This window comes from Misgurnus anguillicaudatus, chromosome 19 (assembly GCF_027580225.2).
Source record: "Misgurnus anguillicaudatus chromosome 19, ASM2758022v2, whole genome shotgun sequence".
NCBI lineage: Eukaryota > Metazoa > Chordata > Actinopteri > Cypriniformes > Cobitidae > Misgurnus > Misgurnus anguillicaudatus.
In genome coordinates this window covers 2,579,991-2,601,179 of record NC_073355.2, presented here as the reverse complement: position 1 = coordinate 2,601,179, position 21,189 = coordinate 2,579,991, and positions in this window count along the sequence as shown.

Here is a 21,189-nt window from a genome sequence, read left to right as displayed (position 1 = left end):
TGTCTTCAACTCTAATCTTTAATACCCAGCATTTATAACTGCCTCTTATCCATAATCATATTCTTAGTCTTATTCACATACTTTCAAACTTTATCCCCTTTTTTATAGTTTTGAACAATCTTCACTCCTGTAACACAACACCTCTCTGTGGGCTCTTTAGAGCCACAGGAGAAAGACACACCCACTGCTCACTCAGCCCCCACTCTTTCCATCTCATACATTCACACACACAGACTCTTTCTAGCACAGACACATTGCATTCTCACACAAATAAAATAAAACAACTCTATCTAGACTACCTGTCCAAATTCATCTTTCCACTACACTTCAGTCGACATGGAAAAGATTCACTTACACAATTTACCAATCCGACATGACAAATAAAACAAAAACAATATCTTATCAGCCCGGGCCTTCCAAAACAACAAGACAAATAACACATAGACCGTACCTGACCTGCAGGACTTAATAACTCTTCTCTCCGAACCCCAACGTGTCTGCCCCGACACGGTAACACTCAGGTTCGCGAAACTTCTTAGGCATTTTCTCAACTTAACATTAACTCTTTATCCAAGCCACTCAACGACAAAAATAAAACAATGAAACTCATTCACACAACAAACCATCATCTGTCCTAGCCCACATTCCTTTTGAAAATGAAACCCTTTATTCTTATAATTTAATCTCGTAATCTTTAATTTCCCCTTTTTATTCTAAAATTTGTAAGAGCATTTGTGATTTGACCAGCACTTGTGATCTGACCACCCCGAGCCATCTCAGGTGAACAATACAATCTTTTAACAAGCAAAACTGCTCATCTCTGTAGGTGGCCACCTGATTGCATTGTCCATTGAGAAAGCCAGCTGTGGTCTCAGGTTCTGTGCTCCTTTTGATGTCCCATCTGGTGTCAATTGTTTTTACCAAACCTTACATTTCAAATGTATGTTTGATATCTTATAAACCAAATTGTTAACCCAACCATTTTTCAGTAATAACCCATTAGCATTTATTTATTTATTTATTTATTTTTTAGGGCTCATTCTTCCCCACTCTAACACAGTAGCCATCCCCCATACACACAAAGGACAGCACTTACACCCCCCTTAACAGCCCACAGAGAGACTGCCTAAGGGAAACTGTCTCCCTGTCTGCTTTACCAGATTCACGTTCACATTTCTCTCACTAACAAACAAAATTCTGCAGCTGCATACATACACACTCAAACACAAATTATTAAATAAATACACAATCGTCAGTGCACTTCCCCGACGTGACGACTTTTGCGTGTTCTTTTTTGTTTACATTGACCAATTAAACAATCATTACTGCACCTCCATCAACGTAATGATTTAAAATTTTAACTTCAAATTAAACCAAATTAAACCTCTACGTTATACACTTCCTCGACAAACGTAGCATATGCAACCTTGCATACAAACTCTTACGCGTTCCCTTAACTTAAATCTGTTTCAATTCACCATGATCATCAAAGCCAAAGTAATTAACACAGATTCATGCATGCATGCCTTAATTAGATTGTACCCTTGAAATCAAAACCCAGTTCACCTATATGGTTCTTAAATTTAGAAGAGCTTAAATTTCTCACCACCTGGAGCAATTTCTGGCAAACAACAAAATTAATAAGCGAAAAAGTGCTTACCTTGTATATGGCCATACGTTGTTTGTGTTGCTCGTCAGATTCGCTCAGGTGGTGTGACTGTCCAGCTCTTTTCTATCCCGGGTTTCGGCACCAAATGTTGTGGTTTTCCTTTTCCTCAAATGAAACAATCTTCAGTCTTAGGTTCTGATTTCAAGAGATAGACTTTTATTTTCCGGACAAAATAATAAGCCGAGCCTGCCTGATTAAACCTCCCAGGACCAGTCAGGCCGGCCTGGGAGGAATCTTCAAACCAGTCTGCCCCTCCAAGCCAGGAGCCTGGCAAATATACGGGTCCTTGTCCCCTCCCCTCATAGTTAAAATAATATGTTTCTGTTCAGGCAAGACCCACATGACATTCCTCAGACCAGTGTCTTGTTCCCATGACCTATTTGCCCTTTGGCTGAAAACCCTTTGTGGCCTGTCCAGATGGCTCTTTAAACTACCATGAAACCTGATTACACACAGCTGGTCTTAAATCCACACAGATGGCTTATAAACTTCTAACGCATAAGACACCACATAAGACACATAACTTCATAGTAAACAAATTGCGTGTGATTATAATGGTAAACTCATATTCATCATATTAATGTAGATTGGGATTAAAATAAAACTTCTTCAACGGACGCAGAGCGAGTGGGTTGTTTTTTCGGATACGGAGAGACTGAAACTAAAATTAAAAGTGAGCTCAAACATACTATGGAGTTTTAACACGGGCGTACAGCGCAGTGTGAATATTTTAGTGGAAACAACAATCACGGATCGTTCTCTTCCACGAAGCCAATGTAAACATCTAAGAATATATGAACATTTCTCAGATTTATTACCTTTGTGGACTACAAATGCAAGTTGATGTCATACTGGGATTGCTTGGTGAAGATAATTTACAAACATGAGACCGGATGGATTATGACTTGCGCACAATTTTTAAACAAAGGTATGTTGTCCCATTTAGATTTTTCATGTTCATTCTATTCACCTTATTCCGCCACGCCCCTTTTTAATTCTTCGCTCTTCCGCATTTTGTCAACCGACTTCCGCTGCTAATATGGCACAGTGCATTCGGTGGTTAGTTTGGTGGTTAGAAGATTGTTTGTAGTTCAATATAACTTTAGCGAAATGACAAATATCACTACTGCTGTAAATGTTTTAATTTAGGAGCACGGTTAAAACTTCATACGACGCTCGGATAGTCTTATATTGTCCTATCAATCGTCTCGTGGTTAGACGATATGAAGCGGCCGCGGCAAGTAACCTGGCATATTTAACTACCTCGTCCTGTCAGGAGTTGATGGAGCAGCATTGAAAATTATTAAAAGTATGTCTACCAATATTTACACACTGATTTCGTCTTTTTTAAAGCAAATGTGCACCTTAGCCAGTCCAATAACTATTTCGTTTTTATGTGGTACCATGATAGAATTCATTTGCAAACTTGCCAACACTTATTCCTTCAAATCAGGAGACTTAAATCCTTTTAAGTGGAATCTACAAAGCTCACATATGGTTTAAGAAATTCCTTACAGATAATATCTGATCACACTGTAAAGGTTTATATAACTGCATGGCAGGTAACAGCTGATCACATAGTAAAGGTTTAATATAACTGCACAACATCTGATCACATTGTAAAGGTTTAATATAATTGCACAACATCTGATCACATGTTAAAGGTTTAATATAATTGCACAACATCTGATCACATTGTAAAGGTTTAATATAAATGCACAACATCTGATCACATGTTAAAGGTTTAATATAATTGCACAACATCTGATCACATTGTAAATGTTTAATATCACTGCATGACATCTGATCACATATGAAGGTTTAATGTAACTTTACAACAAGTAAAGCAAGACCACCCTGCAATAAATTAAGACACAGCTTTATCGGAGTCATCAGGAGCTGATCCCAAGTGTTTTTCTGGAAGCTGTTGGTGTATGTTCTGGTAAAGTGCTTGACGACTAATGGATGCAATATCAACCCTGTGTAAACCTGACAAAGACGGTTGTACAGATATGTACATTTGTGCCAGCTCAACACATTGAAGCAGTTTCTCAGACAGGGTTTACAGGACTAGGATTTAGGATTTAATTATATTAGGACATTTTAGTTTTTACAAACAAACCCTACAAAAAACAAGACTGGTGCGCATCTTGTGACAAAACAATGGCACTCCTTATGTTAAGGTATGTCAGTAAAAGGTGTTTTTAAATTATTGTAGCTCAAATATGCATTTTATGCATCCTGGTCCCAGGCTAAGCCCTGTCAGGGAAACTGCACCATTGTTTTCCCATATCAGATGTAGGTTGCTTCAGGTTGAGTTGTGATTTTAAAGTGTAGTTGTGGTCAGAGACGGATGGATCCTCCCATTGTGTTTCTGCATCACAGTTTAGGAACATGTTGATTGTATCATCCTCACAGTTGTCCACTGCATCACTACACATCAATGCATCTGTGAAAACAATATAACCATAAACATTTTTATGTTAGTATTTAAAATAAACTTGCATCATGAGAATTAATATATAAATGGCACCCATACTTAAACAAAACAGTGTGTAAGAGAGAGATGCATTAAAAAGAGACAGTAACATTATACACACAGCCTTTAACTTCAGTGTTAAATAATACGTTGTTTAATAGGTCATTATCAATATCTGAATGAGAAATGAACTGACATTCTAGCATCTGAAATCTCAGTAACTTGTAGAAATCACGTGGGCTACTGTAAGAATGTACTATAATATCTCGTTGTACTATCGTAAATATAAAAATATAGGTGGACAATTAAAACCATTCAAATAGTTGCATTTTATAAACTAACGTTACTTATCTTAAGTGTATTTGTAGAACGGACTTTACAAATCTAACTTTAGGCGAACGAGCACAAAGTTAGCTAAGATAGCTTACCTGAAACTGGCCACCTTTTCAACACCCGGCGTGGTTTAAAGTTACCGGAACATCGTAGTCGAACCATTACTTGGGATAAGGGTGTTCCTCAGTTGGCTTAAAACTGGTAAGAAAGAAACATAAAGGTGCTCGAGTGAGCTTTTTAAGCTTAACGCGTTGCCTTCAGTCACTGCCTCAGCTGCTCATCGTCTATGCGGCCGGAAGAACGTTGACAAAATGAGCGAAATGGCGCCGCCCTTGTTGTCGTGAAAAATAAGGTGAATATGCACTGTCAGCTATGATGAAGTGTAATGATTCATTGCGCCGCCAACCACGGTCCTGCCACGTCAGATATGTCTTGTCTATTTTTTACAAAATAGAGTAACGCGGGTAACGAACTCATTTAAATTTCAGTAATTGCAATTGCGTTACTTGATTTAAAAAAATACTTCGTTACATGCTCGTTACTGCTAAAAGTAGTGGAATTACAGTAACGCGTTTCTAAAACCATAATGCCAATTTGCCGCTTTGTTTTCCGAAGCTCGTGGAGGCGTGGAGCAGCATTAACAGTTATTAACTCATGTGTGATCTACCGGCATTGCATTTGCGATCGACTGGTCATATTGGACACCCCTGCATTAAATGAACATTAACATGGATCCCTGAGATGTAAACCTGTTTTAATGAACAGTACCTTAAATAAGAACATCAAATGCACACATAAGCAACGCATTGAAACACAGTGCCCCTGTTACTGCCTTCCGCCACGCCTTCTCGTGCAAAAACCAATGTTGCATGCGTGCGCCTGCGTCAAGCTGATTCTGGCTGGACAGGATTTACAGCGAGTTTTCAAAATCACGGTAATCAAACACGGTTGTAATGATTTACATTTTAAACGGTTATACTAACCGTCAGGACATTTTATCATGGTTAATCTTGAAACGGTAATCGTCCCATCCCTAACAGTGAGTAAACACTACACCAAAAACTGGAAAACACATTGTTCAAAACATATAGTTCTCAGGGAGAAGTACATTTTTACAGTTTAATTCTCATTTACTGGACAAATTGCAAATGCATTAATACAATCAAGCAGATGATTGTGTACAAATGTCTGCTGTTTGCATTTTCAATAAATAGTGAATAGTCTTACACCTCAACACAAACACATTTAGGAATTAGTTCATCGTGCAAGGCATGTCATGCAAAATTTTTGACCATTTGTGTCATTATCTGTTACTATAAGCATGAAGCATGTTTTCTATGGGTTTTTTTTTTTGTAAATGTGAACTGAATCGATAAATTCTTGTCAAGTGAATCCTGAAATTTGGAGTCATTTTTTGTAATTTATTATTCGTACTGTACAAATGAATAAATCACAATTTGTGTAATCTGATTACAGAAAAAAATGTAAATGAATCCACAGTTTACATCTAAAAATACTGATACATATAATTGTGTACACTTGGTATATTGACAACATGGCAACATTTTTTGCAACATCTTGTTCATGAACAATGACACATGGACTTGCCATTTTGATGGGACTGACATGTTCACTGATGTAAAAATTTACTTTTGAGTGATGATTTTTACCTCATTTTTACAGTACTGTACCCTGCATCTCACAAACTTGTACTTTGTTTCTGTGAACTGTAAAAATGGAAAGCAGTCAGTACTGTTAACAAAAGGAAAGCACAATGTTCATTGTATAGTATACAGCCTAAAATGCACTGTACTACAGTATAAAACAGTGAACTGGCTTATATCGGTTGTGTCACATCATTTGAAACAGGTTAAATTAATTTTGAGTGGTTGTGTTTAATCAATGAGATGTGTGCTCTATTTATATTTGATTGGTGCTGCTTGTGTTTAGCAGTATGCATGTGCATTTGAGTGCAGATTGTGTTTTGAGAATGAGTATGGCTGAATTCAAAATCGCATACTTACTGAGTAGGTACTGAATTTCACTGAGTACCTACTTAACGTGCGCTAAGACAGTATGTACATTCGCGTGAGTATGGAAAGCATCCACCTTGTTGATGTTATCATGCGACCTATGACGTAGTAGACTTGTTCGAGTTCATGCGGAACCACAAGAACCGACAGGAGATTGACATCTCAATACCACGAGAGCGACTCGAAATCAGACCTCTCCGTATGATTTCTGGAATTGCTCTCACTGTACTTTGATGTCATCCACTTGTTGGTTCTTGCAGCGGTGCATGAACTCCAACAAACCTAATAACAGGCATGAAAATGTATGCGTGTGTATGAGGGACAGGTGCACTAACACCTGATTGCATCAGTAACTTGACAACTCTACTACGATCTCTGTCAGTGTTATAGATATATTACACATTATTTTGTAGTGGACAAAAATAAGTAAAACAAGCAGATTGCAATTTAATATCTATTGCTGTGCTTGAATACAAACTTTGTTATGATTATATACATTTTAGTGAAGCAATCTCTGGTATTTACTTAAAACAACAGGAAACATGGCTAAAAAATGAATTAATAAAACCATCACAATAAATGAAAACGTATAGAAGTGAATACCATATGAAACAAAACTTCATTCAAATATATTTTTCTAACAAACCATCACAAATTTACTGCCATCTCAATACAGCTGTGATAATTCTACAGCTTTATTTTCATGAATCAGCTGAGCACTTTGTGGTATATCCTGGCCGGTCTGTGCGCGAAGTCAGGGTGCTGTGGAACAGCCCTGTGTAACGTATCTAAATCACCCGATTGACTGGTCTCCGGTCGATTGCTTTGCTTTCCCGTGGCATCATGGGAAAGCTGGGAAAGATACGTGTCCTTCGATGCTTGCTTCAAAATCTGGGCGGACGCAGTAGGGCATGTGGGAATTTCTCGCCTTCTCAATTTATGAATACTGAGGTTTTGGACATACTACTCGTTCGCCTACTGCTTTTTGCCTACTATATAGTATGGCAGTATGCGGTTTCGGATTCAGCCTATGGGTTTGGAGTTTTGCTAAAAAAGTCTAAGTGAGATCTACAAATCGAGTTTTACATTGTGAAATTGTTTAAGGTATTGACAACAGACTGCACAATTAGATAAATGAGTTCAGGCAACTGAAAACTTTGTTCAGCCAATGGGTTCTAGTGTTTTAGCAATTAAGAAAAAATGTGCCTTTCAATCCCCTTCCAATAGACATTGAGTGCTTTCAGATAAAAATACATCTGATTTTTTTGATGATTGTGACAGATGAACCCAAGCGCGGACAGATGAATGAACACTGACACTTTATTATACAAAACAAGAAAGGCAAAACAACATAAACAGGAAAATATACTAAGACTAGAAACACTAAACAAAGAACAAGACTGGACTGGACTGGACTAAACACTAAATATACAAATGGCTAGACTAGACTAGACTTACCAAAGTACTCACAGGCAAAGTAAGCACAAGGACTTTAAATGAGGAGAACTAGGGGAACAGGTGAAAATAATGACAGGTAAGGGATCAGGTAAAAAGTGACGGAAAACAGGAAATACGTGGTTAGCATTCCCAATACAGACCACGCATTCTCCACACAAAACATTGTACTGTAAAAAACCCTGCCATAAGCACTATTCGGACGGGATTAGTTTTCCAAACGACGTTTGAGTTTCAACGGATCCCCCAGGACGTCTGTGATTTTATGTACCGATTCGGACGGGATTAAAATGATGCAGGCTATTCCAGAGATGGGAGTGTCTGTTTCATGCATTTGGGCGTTGCAGTAGCACGTGCTCTGGATACGCGTGTTTGTAATGTTTAATATTTTGCTTTTAAAGAGAGAGACGCAAGAGAGAGACGCAAGAGAGAGACGCAAGAGAGTGGCAACACTGTTATCGGAGCTCCGTCGAGTTCATCATCTAAATCTTATTCTCTAATTATCTTGTTCCTATCTATATAATATAACTTACTAGTTCATCTTAGGAATACTTTACCGTGACGATTATTCAACAGTTTCAATAAGTGAAACGATTTATCACTGGTAAACACCCAGTATTAGCATATAGCCCGCTAGCATCAGCAAACGGGGAAACGCTGCTCCGTGCATTGGAGCTCCGTCGAGTTCATCATCTAAATCCTATTTTCTTACTATCTCGTTCCTATCTATATAATATAACGTACTAGTTTATGTTAGGAATACGATTATTGAACAGTATTAATAAGTAAAACGATCTATCACTAGTAAACACCTAGTGTTAGCATATAGCCCGCTAACATCAACAAACGTGCCGGTTGAAGTTAGCACTTGCTCACTGTCTGTTTACTGTAAATCTGCCTTCCTTTTCGATCTAATGGCGGACTCATCCGATGTATGTTTTTCAAACCTTTCCTCACCAGAGCGGGAAGCTGTGGAGGAGTTGTGGCCCGGCATTCGTACCAGGCGGTACAGCGTGCCTCACATCACCCTGGCTCCAGACACCCGGAGACGACCGAGGCATGCAACGAGCAAGCACCCATCTCGATGCAGCTTCACGGACCGCGTTCGGGCGAACGGAGACGCCATCGCCCAGCATGAAAACGGTAAGACTCCGCTTGTCATTGTAACCTGCACTACTTGCCACATGTACAGTTTAGCTTCTTCCGTCAGCATAGAGGGGTTTACATGTGCTAAGTGTATTGAAGTAGTAAGGCTGACGGAGAAGGTTGCAGAACTAGAAGCGCGCATCCGAACGCTAGTTGAGGACAGTAAGACCGCTAATGTTAATGTTAAAAACACAGTTTAGGGTGCGCCAAGTGTTAATCGTAAAAAACATGGCTCGGTTTCGACTTCAGAATCAAGGCGGCTGACTAACTGGGTGACTGTCAGGCGGCCTAGTCACATTTGGCATCCAAATCACGTTCCTGTTTTAATATCAAACAGATTTTCTCCACTCAGCAATACACCGGCTGAGACATCTGTTAAAGGTGCCCTGGTTATTGGAGATTCTATACTCAGGAACGTTGGCATTGAGGCACCAGCCACCATAGTCGATTGTATACCGGGAGCCAGAGCGTCTGACATTAGATCCAAACTTAAAGTGCTGGCTAATGCTAACCGTAAGTTTTCTAAGATTGTTATTCACGCCGGCACTAATGACACCAGACTCCGCCAGTCGGAGATCACCAAAGATACTATTAAAGAGGTGTGTGAAATTGCAAAAACAATGTCAGACAATGTAATTTGCTCTGGTCCCCTCCCGCCTACCGGGGGGATGAAACTTACAGTAGATTAGTGTCTCTTCATGGCTGGATGTCAAAGTGGTGCCCTCAGCATAACGTAGGGTTTATAGACAATTGGAAGCATTTCCGGGGAAGACCTGACCTGCTAAAGAGAGATGGCCTCCATCCGTCTCTGGAAGAAAGTGCTATACTCTCTAGAAATCTGACCAATAGTCTTACTTTTGATATTGTCTGACTATCCAGGGCCCAGGTCAGGAAACAGACAGATCGGCTTACCCATCAGTCTGTTAGCTGCCTTGACATGTCAAGATCACATATATCCCAGCACATAGAGCCTTTTTTAACAGAGTACCAACACATCTCGACTGTGTCTGTTCCTCGAACAAATAAATACAGAGCACTGTTTACCTCGTCTCGTACAAATCTTATTAACATAAAATTAGAACACAATACATTAACAGATGAAACTCAAATGTTAAAATTCGGCCTTCTTAACATTAGATCGCTTACCAATAAAGAACCAATTATCAATGAAATAATTACTGACCAAAACTTAGATGCACTCTGTTTAACAGAAACCTGGCTTAAAGCAGACGATTGCACCAGTTTAAACGAATCCAACCCACAAGACTATTATTATTAACATGTTCCTCGTCTAAAAGGGAGAGGGGGTGGTGTAGCTACAATATACAATAAAATATTCCAAGCAAACCACAAATCCAACCTAAAATTCAATTCGTTTGAAACAACACTGTCAAACACGGAAACAACCGATCGCAACAACAAACGGCTTTCGTTCATTTTAGCTGCCGTATGTGGGCCTCCGGGCCACCACGCGGATTTTCTTAAAGAAATAGCAGACTTCCTATCTGAGCTTACAGTCACTGTAGATAAAGCGCTTATCGTTGGTGATTTTGATGTCCATGTGGGTGATCCAGGGGATGCATTGGGACGTGCGTTTGTGGATGTTCTGGGTTCTCTCGGCATTAAACAAAACGTGTCAGGGCCCACACATACTCGTAATCACACACTAGACTTAATTCTGTCACTCGGACTCAATATTAATGACATCGAAATATCACCCCAGAGCGATGCCGTTTCGGGCCGTTGCCTTCTGTCATGCACGGTACTTCTATGTAGGACCGCTCGGTCTACAACATGCTACAGATTAGCCAGAACAATAATTTCCACCACTAAAGATAGCTTTATTAGCACTCTTCCAGACCTGTCTCAAATGAAACATGTAGCAGATAACCGTTTAGATCTAGATATTATAATAGAAAACCTGAACAACGTCTGCTCTAGCACGTTGGATGCCGTTGCTCCCATTCGAAAAAAGAGAATCAAAGAAAAACCGCCAGCTCCATGGTATGACCATCATACTGCAGCCCTTAAAAAAGTAGCTAGAAAAATGGAAAGAAACTACCGAAGCACAAAGTTAGAGGTATGGTGCTCAGCATGGAAAGAGAGTGTTCAACACTACAGACAGGCTATTAAAACTGCCAGATCTACCTATCTCAGTACGCTTATTAAAGAAAATCATAACAACCCTCGTTTCCTATTTAGCACAGTTGCGAAACTGACTAGAAACAAAGAACAAACAGAAACCAATAGTAAACTCCAACACAATAGTGATGACTTCATGAACTTCTTTACTAACAAAATTATGTTTATTAGGGAAAACATAGAAACTACGCAAGCAGCCACCACTCTACCCAATAGTACATTTTCCACCTTCCTCCTCTTCTTTTCTCCTAGGTAGCGGGGCAGACAGTACAGAAGGGAGAAGAGGCACAGTGGCGGGCAGGACCCCCCCGGACGCCGACTCCCGTTATATCCTCCTCTCCCACTTTCCCCGGAGAGAGACTAGTGGAGAGGAGTTCTCTGGGTTGGGAGAGGAGAGCCTCGGACTGTCCAGAGTCATAACTCCCATAACTTGACCCTCCAGAATGTATACAGTCTGGGACAATAGCAGTGGCAGCCGGTCAATTAGGGGTGCTGGGGCGCCGCCCCCTTAGAGTTAGCTAGAGAAGAAAGCTACTTTAATATGTTAAAGAGCCACTAATTTGTGGTCTGCCACAATACTGTTGTTTGAATTAACGTTCAAAAAATGCATTATTTTTCTCATAATATGGATATTTGCAACACCTCTCTCTAAAGCGCCCCACCCCAACAAATGTCAAGTATACTCTGATTGGTCAGGGGTTCTAAACGATTGTGATTGGTCAATCCTTGTTCGAAATGTCCATTACCATAATCGGGTTTCAGCGTCTCCTGCGTGTACAGAAAATCAAACAAAATTGTCTCTGTAAACTGTATTGCATCTGTATTGCCTTAAAGGCGACTTATAGTCCTGCGCAGGTCCCACGGCGTAGCAGCGACGGCGTAGGTTCCGCGTCGGTTTTCATTTATACTTGTGCGTCGCCGTCCGCGTCGACGTGCAAACACACGCGAAACCGCTGGTTGGCAGTAATCACGCGTGTAACCACAGTAGCAGCAGAAGTCGTCACAGAAGAAGAAGCTAAGCAAGTAAACCCACAAACGAAGAAGAAATAGCAACTTGTTGTGTATAATTTGAGAAGACCAGCAATGATGGAAGTAAATAAACAGCGACTTATGTTTCAGTTTGAGTTAAATCACTCCTTAACTTGGCTCATCTTTGTTTTCACCGTCTCAAACGGAAATACCTATGACGCAGTTTTTTACCTGACGGGAGGGGTTCTGGTGGACCAATCACAGCGCTTACGGTCCGCGTAGAGCCGACGCGCTGTTAGAAATTTTGTGAGGTGCGCGTCAGGCTACGCAGAGCTACGCACAGGCTACGGATAGCCTACGCCGTAGCTACGCCGTAGGACCTACGCACGACTATAAATCGCCCTTTACAGTTTGAGCCTGAATCAGATTCAGAGAGTTTGGAGAAAGAAACAAATCTAACAGAAACATCTTCCCAAGGACGAATTGGGCAGGATGCTTCACAGTGGTTATTAGGTAACCACCTTACACTTCGGATGTGTTGTGGCCACAGCATCAGGGTCATGAAAATTCGGACCTCTGTAATTTTTCCAAATTCAGAAATAAAGGTAAACCCCCTGAATAAATAATCAGTATATTAAAACTCTTAATTTAAGTGTCTGCATATACAATAGATGTTTAGTGTCTGTAATATAAAAATGCTTTATGTCACAGCGGGGCGTTTTAGAGAGCACAGGTGCAGCAGTCTGATTGTGCCCACTTGTTGTCATTTTCAGTGAAGCTCTGCTGTGTCCTGAAGAGAACTGGACTAGTTGTCTGTCACATAACCTGTTACTCTCTTTCACTGTGTAAAAGCATGATGGGGAACTGTGGTGCAGAATTGCTTTATAATGTTAAACACAGTCAATGTCCAGACACCAAACATCTGCGCTAAAATAAAATACCATACACGCGTTCTCCGCAGTGCATCCCAAACTCTCGTGTAAACACACTATATTTATCCGAGTGTTGCGCATGGGATTTAACACAACTTGCACATAGTTTGCATCTACTTTTGTTGTACAACGTCAAGTTTATTATGAAAGTAGACACATTTTTTTTGCCAAATTGGCACAGTGAATAAAAATATTTTTACTCCCTTTTAATAGACAATCTAATTAGTATGAATATATGTATAAACATGCCTGTATGAAAGATGGATCCAGAAAGATCGCTAAGTATACAAAAATAAGTTTGTATAAGCCAGAACTGCTTCATTTGTTTTATACACCAACAATAGTATTGTCGTTGTTTATGCATTTGCTTGTCGAATTAGAGCTACACAGGTTTAAACAGCAGTTGAGTTTAGACATAGAGTAGGCTACAGTATGTGAACAGGCTTCATTTAACATGCACGCATGAGAGACAATCTATTTTACAGTTCTCTGAAAAGACAAAGTTTACAATGTAACACTGAACTGCATGATTTGAAACGATTACACTGTATATTGTATGGTTTTGTATGATTTACTAAATTCTCCACAAACAACATCATGGCGCAAATACTTGTGACAAAATTCACATATATGATGTCAGTTTATTTAATTTTTTTAACTATTTGTTTTGTTTTCCACAGCATCGCAATTGTACACAACTAATAAATCTACACATCTAATAATGAATACTGGTTGTGATCCTAAAGCGATAGGTTTCAACAAAGTAGGAACAGATTAATCCTTTAGGTCAGGGGTGGGCAACAGTTTTAGCCTGAGGGCCACAGTTACTTTGGCAAAGTTAGCGGAGGGCCACACTTGGGAAAACTGCAATTAAACATTAGTTATATGATTAAATGGTAAAATTTAATTAAATGCGAATATGTATAAGGCTACTCTACAGTTCCTATTTCAAGGCCTGATATTTATTTTTGCTAGGCCTGTCTGACATGGGCTACTCTAACATTACAATAACTGGATTAAAATTCAAGGATTCATTTCCTACCCTGCATATTGTTCAACTGTCATTCATACTATACCAACACACACACACACACACAGAATTTATTATTATTATTATTATTATTATTTCTTTTATATTTTATTTTATAACCACAGTGTTTCCCACAGGATTTTGAGAGACTGTGGCGGTGATGACGTCACAAACCAATTAGCATATATGTGACATCATTGCGTCGTGTTTTACTCTTTGATTTGTCACATTTATATTGCATTTAACACAACTGAATGCTATTTTACATATTATCTGTTCTATATCTATTAAATAGTGACTAAACAACTCAGTAGCTCTTTCTTTAACTGCTGCTAAAAACGCGACATCGTCTAAAAAAAATCATCATACATTTACATTAAGGCTGTACTAATGTTGCTCTTCTCATTAGTTGTTGTGTTATGAGCGCTTTTTTATTTTAAATACGAGTGGTAGTTTTATTGTATATCGCAGACAATTTGTTGCAAATTCAGAAATATGAGAGAATACACGGTTGCTGTTACGTGCACAGGCATACCGCATCATAGGTAGGGAGAGAGCTCAAATTTGAAAGCGACCAAGAATACGAAAATGCAAAATGTGCAAATACTAGAACAATAATACAACAACAATAAAATATAACAATAAAATATATTAAATACAAAAACAACAATCAAAAGGAACAAAAATGCAAAATGTGCAAATAATAAATGCTAATATAAAACAAAATAACTATTTACATTAAAAGTAGCTTAAGCGTTATCATATGTTGGCATTTAAAAATGCCAACTGGCTCACTTTCATAGTGCTGAGGCTACACCTCCTCTGCGAAAGGATTTGCCCTGTTTTAGAAAATACCCTCTCTGAGGGCACCGAGGTGGCAACAATGCAGAGTCTAGTGTGCATGACTGTGCACATGTTTTTATAAACCAGTGCTCTGACTTTCCACCATTGCAGTGGGTCAGTTGTGCGGGGGATAAGTTGTTCTGACAAACAACCTTTGACCTCAAGCATGGCCTCAGTTAAGGGGTTTTGATTGTCTGGGCGTAAACTGGTCACCCTCTCTTCAAAGTCAGCCCAAACTTGAGGCACTGACTGACGTTCGTGACTTGCTTCAGCAGCAGCAGCAGCAGCTGTGCCATCCTCACGCTCTTCTGTGGCCGATGTTGGAGCTGCCGCCTTAGCTGTTGCCCCCACCACCCTTGACATGGTGTCGTCTGCGTTCCTCTCATTTACAAAAGCATGTTTTTTGAACCGTGGGTCCAAAAAAGTTGCCTCGGCCAAGACACGAACACGCTCAATGTTTGTGAAACGCTTTTCTAATTCAAAAGCTAAAGTGCTGACAAGCCTTCTCACTGGCTCAGTCTTGGAAGGATTTCTCTGCCTGTGAGCAATAATTCTCTGGAGGCCATGGGCAATCAAAATTGCTTTGGAGCCCGTCACATAGCTGTGAGAAAACAAATAATAAATTATGGTCAGTGTATGCTGAGTAAAAGACAGTATTTACAAGTTTTTTGAACACTAATAGGTCTTATGAAAGACAATAACATTGTATGTATATTAAATGTACTTCCTTTAATTAAGCAATTATCTTACAGAGTTATGGTTTTCGTATGAATATGTCACGGCCGGGGGCAGACCCGAATAAACTAAAGGTCACGCCCCTCTCAACTCTTCCACCTCGAGGAGGTTCCCAAGACCACCCCAATGACCAGACAGACGAGTAGACTACGTTTAAAATAAACTTTATTAAATATTTAAAAAAAGGAAAAGGGAAAGGGGGAAAGGGGAAAGGGCAATTTAAAACTAATAGGTCTCCTTCTCGCCTCCAGGGCCACTTGGGACAAGCACTGGGGATCTTCGTCCACACACACAGAGCCTTCGCTGGGACACAGGTAAGTAACTGCTATAAGCACAGATCCATTTCACTTCACAGGATGCGTTACTCACAGCACTGGGGATCTTCGTTCTCACACACAGAGCCTTCGCTGGAACACAGGTAAATATTTGCTATAAGCACAGATTAATTTTACTTCACAGGATGCGTTACTCACAGCATTGGGGATCTTCGTCCACACACACAGAGCCTTCGCTGGGACACAGGTAAGTAATTGCTATAAGCACAGATCCATTTCACTTCACAGGATGCGTTACTCACAGCACTGGGGATCTTCGTTTACTTGCAGACAGTGGATTTTCGCTACAGCGTTGGTGCACCGTATTCCTTCGCCCATCCACTCCAGCTGTCCGGGCGTCGTAGGGACTGGTGGGTCCAGTGGCACGGAGCCGAACGCTTCCCGAACTCCCCCTCCTACTTCCACGGCCGGGGTCACGAGTTGGGGCGAACTTTCGTCGGGGCTCCGCCCACCACGAACTTCTGTTGGAAAGGTCAGTACACACACAGCTATAACCCTCAATCCGCACGGTACACTCTTTGTAATACTCACTGGGTTTCACCACTGTCTGCTCTATGGAAGAACGAAGCTCTCGTTGACACACCCCGGGCACAGGGCTTAATTTTCTCGCTCTCCTTAGGACCCAGGCCACAACAGATGTCGTCGTCTCGCGACTCGTTCGAGGCTAGGCAGTTTGTACGTTAATAGCACAGCACACACACAGCAGGCATAGCGTGAACACCATCAATCAGTAAAACTCACCCACAGCACTCTTATACAAACTTCACGTGGTTTTAAGTCGCCCTCGCCACCTGGCTTCGACTCCCTCGAGAGGTTAGTTGGGCGATAGCTGGGCCAACAATGAGCGTGAGTTGTAGGCTATCCGCAGGCCCGGTGTGTTGTTTCTCACTCCTCTGGCTCACCTGCGCTTCCTTTTCCCACAGGGCCACTGCTCTATTAGTAAACGGCGCTTCTTACCAAGTATCTCTTCCGTGTTTCCGGTCAACCCGCGGCTCGCCCACGCTTCCCTCTCCAGTGGGGCCAGGGACCTCAAACACAAGAAAGACACACACCAAGCAACTCCTCTTCGGAATATTTCACGGTAAACCGACGGCTGTTACTCACTCTTTGTTGTCACTAGTTTCCTGTATCTGTGATCCTGTTGGCTCTGTATCTGCTCACTCACGAGTAAAACTCTCCCAGTATTCCTTCGCTAGTTGTCCTTCCTTTCTTTACTTCCCCAAGGGAACGATCAGGCCAGCACAAAGCGTCTGCAAAGCAGCAACACAGTGCACACAAAGTACATAACAAGCACACTCCGGTGCAGTGCTCCTTTAAAATCCACCGCTCCGTCCTTTTCGCCTTTCTTGGCTGCCGCACTCTTTCCATGCGCTATAAGCGCTTCCGTGGATCAACGGCGCCCTTCGGCTCCTCCAAGGACGGAGCGTGTGATCGGGTCTGCCCTAGGCAGTGCAGCAACTCGTGCCCAAAACAACTTTTCCTCTTTGAGCTTCTTTGGGCCTTTTTATGTGCGTCGTCTGTTCCATCCTCCAATCATGAGTGCTCAGCTTGATTTGTCACACCTGTTGCTCGTTTGTCCATCATCTGTGTCGCTAGGGAGACCAGGAAGTAAAATGGTGCAGTTAAAAATCGGGCCCGGGCGGAAACCATCTTCAGGCGGAACCTTTCTTCGCCACTTTTGGTTCCGCCCTATCATAGTCACCCGGTGACAAATAGCTAAAAACCCTTTTTTTTTTGTTTAAGTTTTTAAACGGTTAATTATTTTACTATTGTAATGTTAATATTCTGTAAGTCACTTTGGACAAAATGTCTACAAAATACTATAAGTATAACTATAAAAACCTATTGTATATATGTACAGTATATTTTACATACCTCTCTGAGCTCATTTCTACTGTGACCTCCTCAAAGGGCTGTAGCACATCACAAGCCTCCTCCACTGTTTCCCACTCAGCCAGAGTTAGTGCTGGCAGCTGTGGGTTCACCAGTGCCAGTGTGGAGACCAGGGGCTCTTTAATTTTTAGCATACGCTGGAGCATGTAAAATGTGGAGTTCCAGCGCGTTGCCACATCTTGCTTTGGTCGCAATGTAGCTTGTCCCATCTGTTGCTGGACCTCACGCAGCTTTGCAGAGGCCACTGTGCTTCTACGCACATATTCCACAATGGACTTTACCTTCTGAATGATAGCAACTAAATCAGGCTGCTGAAGTGCATTCCTGACCACCAGATTAATAACATGTGTAAAACAACTGATGTGGTTCCACTTCAGCACCTCCTTCACAGCCTTAAGGATGTTGCTAGCATTGTCTGTGACACAAGCAGCAATCTTGTCCTTTATACCCCACTCTTGGGTCACAAGATCTAATTTCTGTGCCAGATGTTCTGCAGTGTGGCTTTCTGTCACTATAAAGCAATCCAATAAATTGGACTTCAGCTTAAAATCTTGAATATAGTGACATGTCACTGACATGTAACTGGTTGTTGTGCTGGAGGTCCAGCAATCTGTTGTTAGGCAAACAGCAGGAGCAGTCTTGATTTTGTCTTTAAGGTCTGCTCTGACTTTTTCATACAGATTAGGCAGCAACCTGTTGGAAACTGTGCCTCTGCTTGGTAGGACGTATGAAGGGTCCAGTGCCTGTGTGTATGCTCTGAAGCCCCTGTCATCCACAATTGAAAATGGCTGAAAGTCAGTGGCAATCATCTTAATAAGAGCTTCATCTACTTTGCTCTGCTGCAGTGGCTGAATTGGCCGTCTCACAAATGCCCCCATTGTAGATTGTGTCCGCCTTCTTTCAACTTGTAATGTTGTAGCTGCCACTGAAGTGCTGGTAGATGCTGTTGCAGATATAGTTGCAGCTGCCTCTGTTGTTGTTGTTGCTTCTGCTGCTCCTTCTGTTGCTACTTCGTGTGTGTCTTCAAGCAGTGCAGTGGTGTGCTTCGTTTTTAAGTGCCTCCTCATGTTGGATGTGGATCCTCCATGATTTGAAAGCAAGTTTTTGCAGAACTTGCATTTAACTTGATTTTTGCTCTCCTGGTCAAAGTGCATCCACACATTGCTCTTCTTTCTGGTGCTCATTTTCAAAAACTCCTTGAAATTAACCTCCAAATTATCTTGACCCCACTCTCACTTCTTACTTCTCTCTGAGGTTTTTTACAAGAGAATCTTGGACTAATAGGAGGGAGTTGGGGACACTAGACGGGGGATGGGGACTACCCTCTTACCTTCCAATCAGATACACCTGTTAAGACCTGTAAGAGGTCAAGGGGGCCGGTCAAGTACATTACCACGGCAACTTCACTCAGTATCTTTCCGTGCAGCCACAGGGCAAAGGGTCAAACAGCCAGATACATTACAAAAGAGAAGGGGGAAGGGCTTTATGACACTACCTGAATAACAACATGTTGTCAAGTAAGCCCTAAAGAAACCTATTAGAATTAATTGCTCTTTGTGGACAGAAGGGGTACATTATAATAATTCATTCTTTGTTGTTGTTTTGTTAACAATAGAAAAGTTTGCTTAGGTCTAATGCTGCTCTACTACAATGTTTATTAACACTACTGGATACTAATCAGCTACTACTAATGTGAGTCTAATAACCTAATATATTAATAGGCTGGTAATACTAGGCAACTAATATAATTATTAATATTACCTATAATGTTACATAATATTATATAGCCTAATATAATATGTATATTTTTGTAACAACAAAATATAATATTTATTTTAAATGTCTTTGATACTATATTGAGTTTAATCAAAGTTATTATTTTAGGACTATTTTTTTAAATGGTTGACCATACACATCAAACCTAAAACCTATAAGCATGTTATTTCAGAAGTGAAAGGCTTTTGTTGTGGATTTGCTTTTGAGGAGACTTCAGTCGCTTATAGATCCACTAACCGGCTCTGGCTAATCTGCGCGAACTGTCTGACTCGAGATTCTTTCTCACTCGGAGCCTGCAATGTTTCCGGCTCTGAGTGAGAATCACGAGTCAGACAGTTCGCGCGGATCAGCCGGTAAGTGTATCTGTAGAGTCCCATGGTCTGCGAGTCTGCAATGTTTCCGGCTTTGAGAATCTCGAGTCGTGCGGATCAGCCGGTTACAAGTGGGTCTGTACTGAGTTTCCTTGGCGATTGAGCAATACTGACTCAAGTGACTCAAGTGACTCACACAACCCGGATCACTTTAGCGAGTGATTCACAATAACCCGGATCCTTAAAAGGAGTCGAGTTTGCCAGGCCTAGCGATGACCTTCACAGCAGCAGGAACTGGGTCTGTTTGTGTCATTGTCCTCGGGCCCGAGGACAAGACAGGGAGACAAAAACAGAGTTCTATTAGCGTAGGGGCCGTTCGCATGTAATGCAAGTGTCATACATTATGGTGGTTTAAGTCAGCTCGGTTCCAGACAGGCTAACTATTGCGGCAATAGTGTATTACCCATATGAGGTGTGTGAGTGCTTTGTTCTAGACAAAATAACTACTACGGGAAAAGTACATTTACTGGACAAATTTTATGTGAATGCTTTGTTAAAGAAGAATGTCTTAAGTTTAGATTTAAATTGATCAACTGTGTCTGATACTCGAACATTATTTGGTAAATCATTCCAGAGCTTAGGGGCTAAGTAGGAAAAGGATCTACCACCTTTAGACACTTTTGATATTCTAGGGATAATTAAGAGACCCGAATTTTGTGAGCGCAGTTTACGTGGTGGATTGTATTCTGATAGTAGTTCTTTAATATAAGAGGGCGCTAGTCAAATTAAGGCTTTGTAGGTAGTTAGTAAGAATTTAAATAGTATTAGATATTTAACTGGTAGCCAATGTAAAGATGCCAGAATTCGACTAATGTGGTCATACTTTTTAGATCGAGTAAGCACTCTTGCGGCAGCGTTTTGAACCAGCTGTAGCTTGTTTACCTGATTTGCATGGTATCCCCCGTGTAACGAGTTACAATAGTCTATTCTAGAGGTCATAAAAGCATGGATAAGCTTTTCTGCGACTGATGCAGACAGCTTATTGCTTATTTTTGAGTTTTTTCTTTTATGGAATAATGCTGTGCGGCAGTCGTTGGAGATATTACTA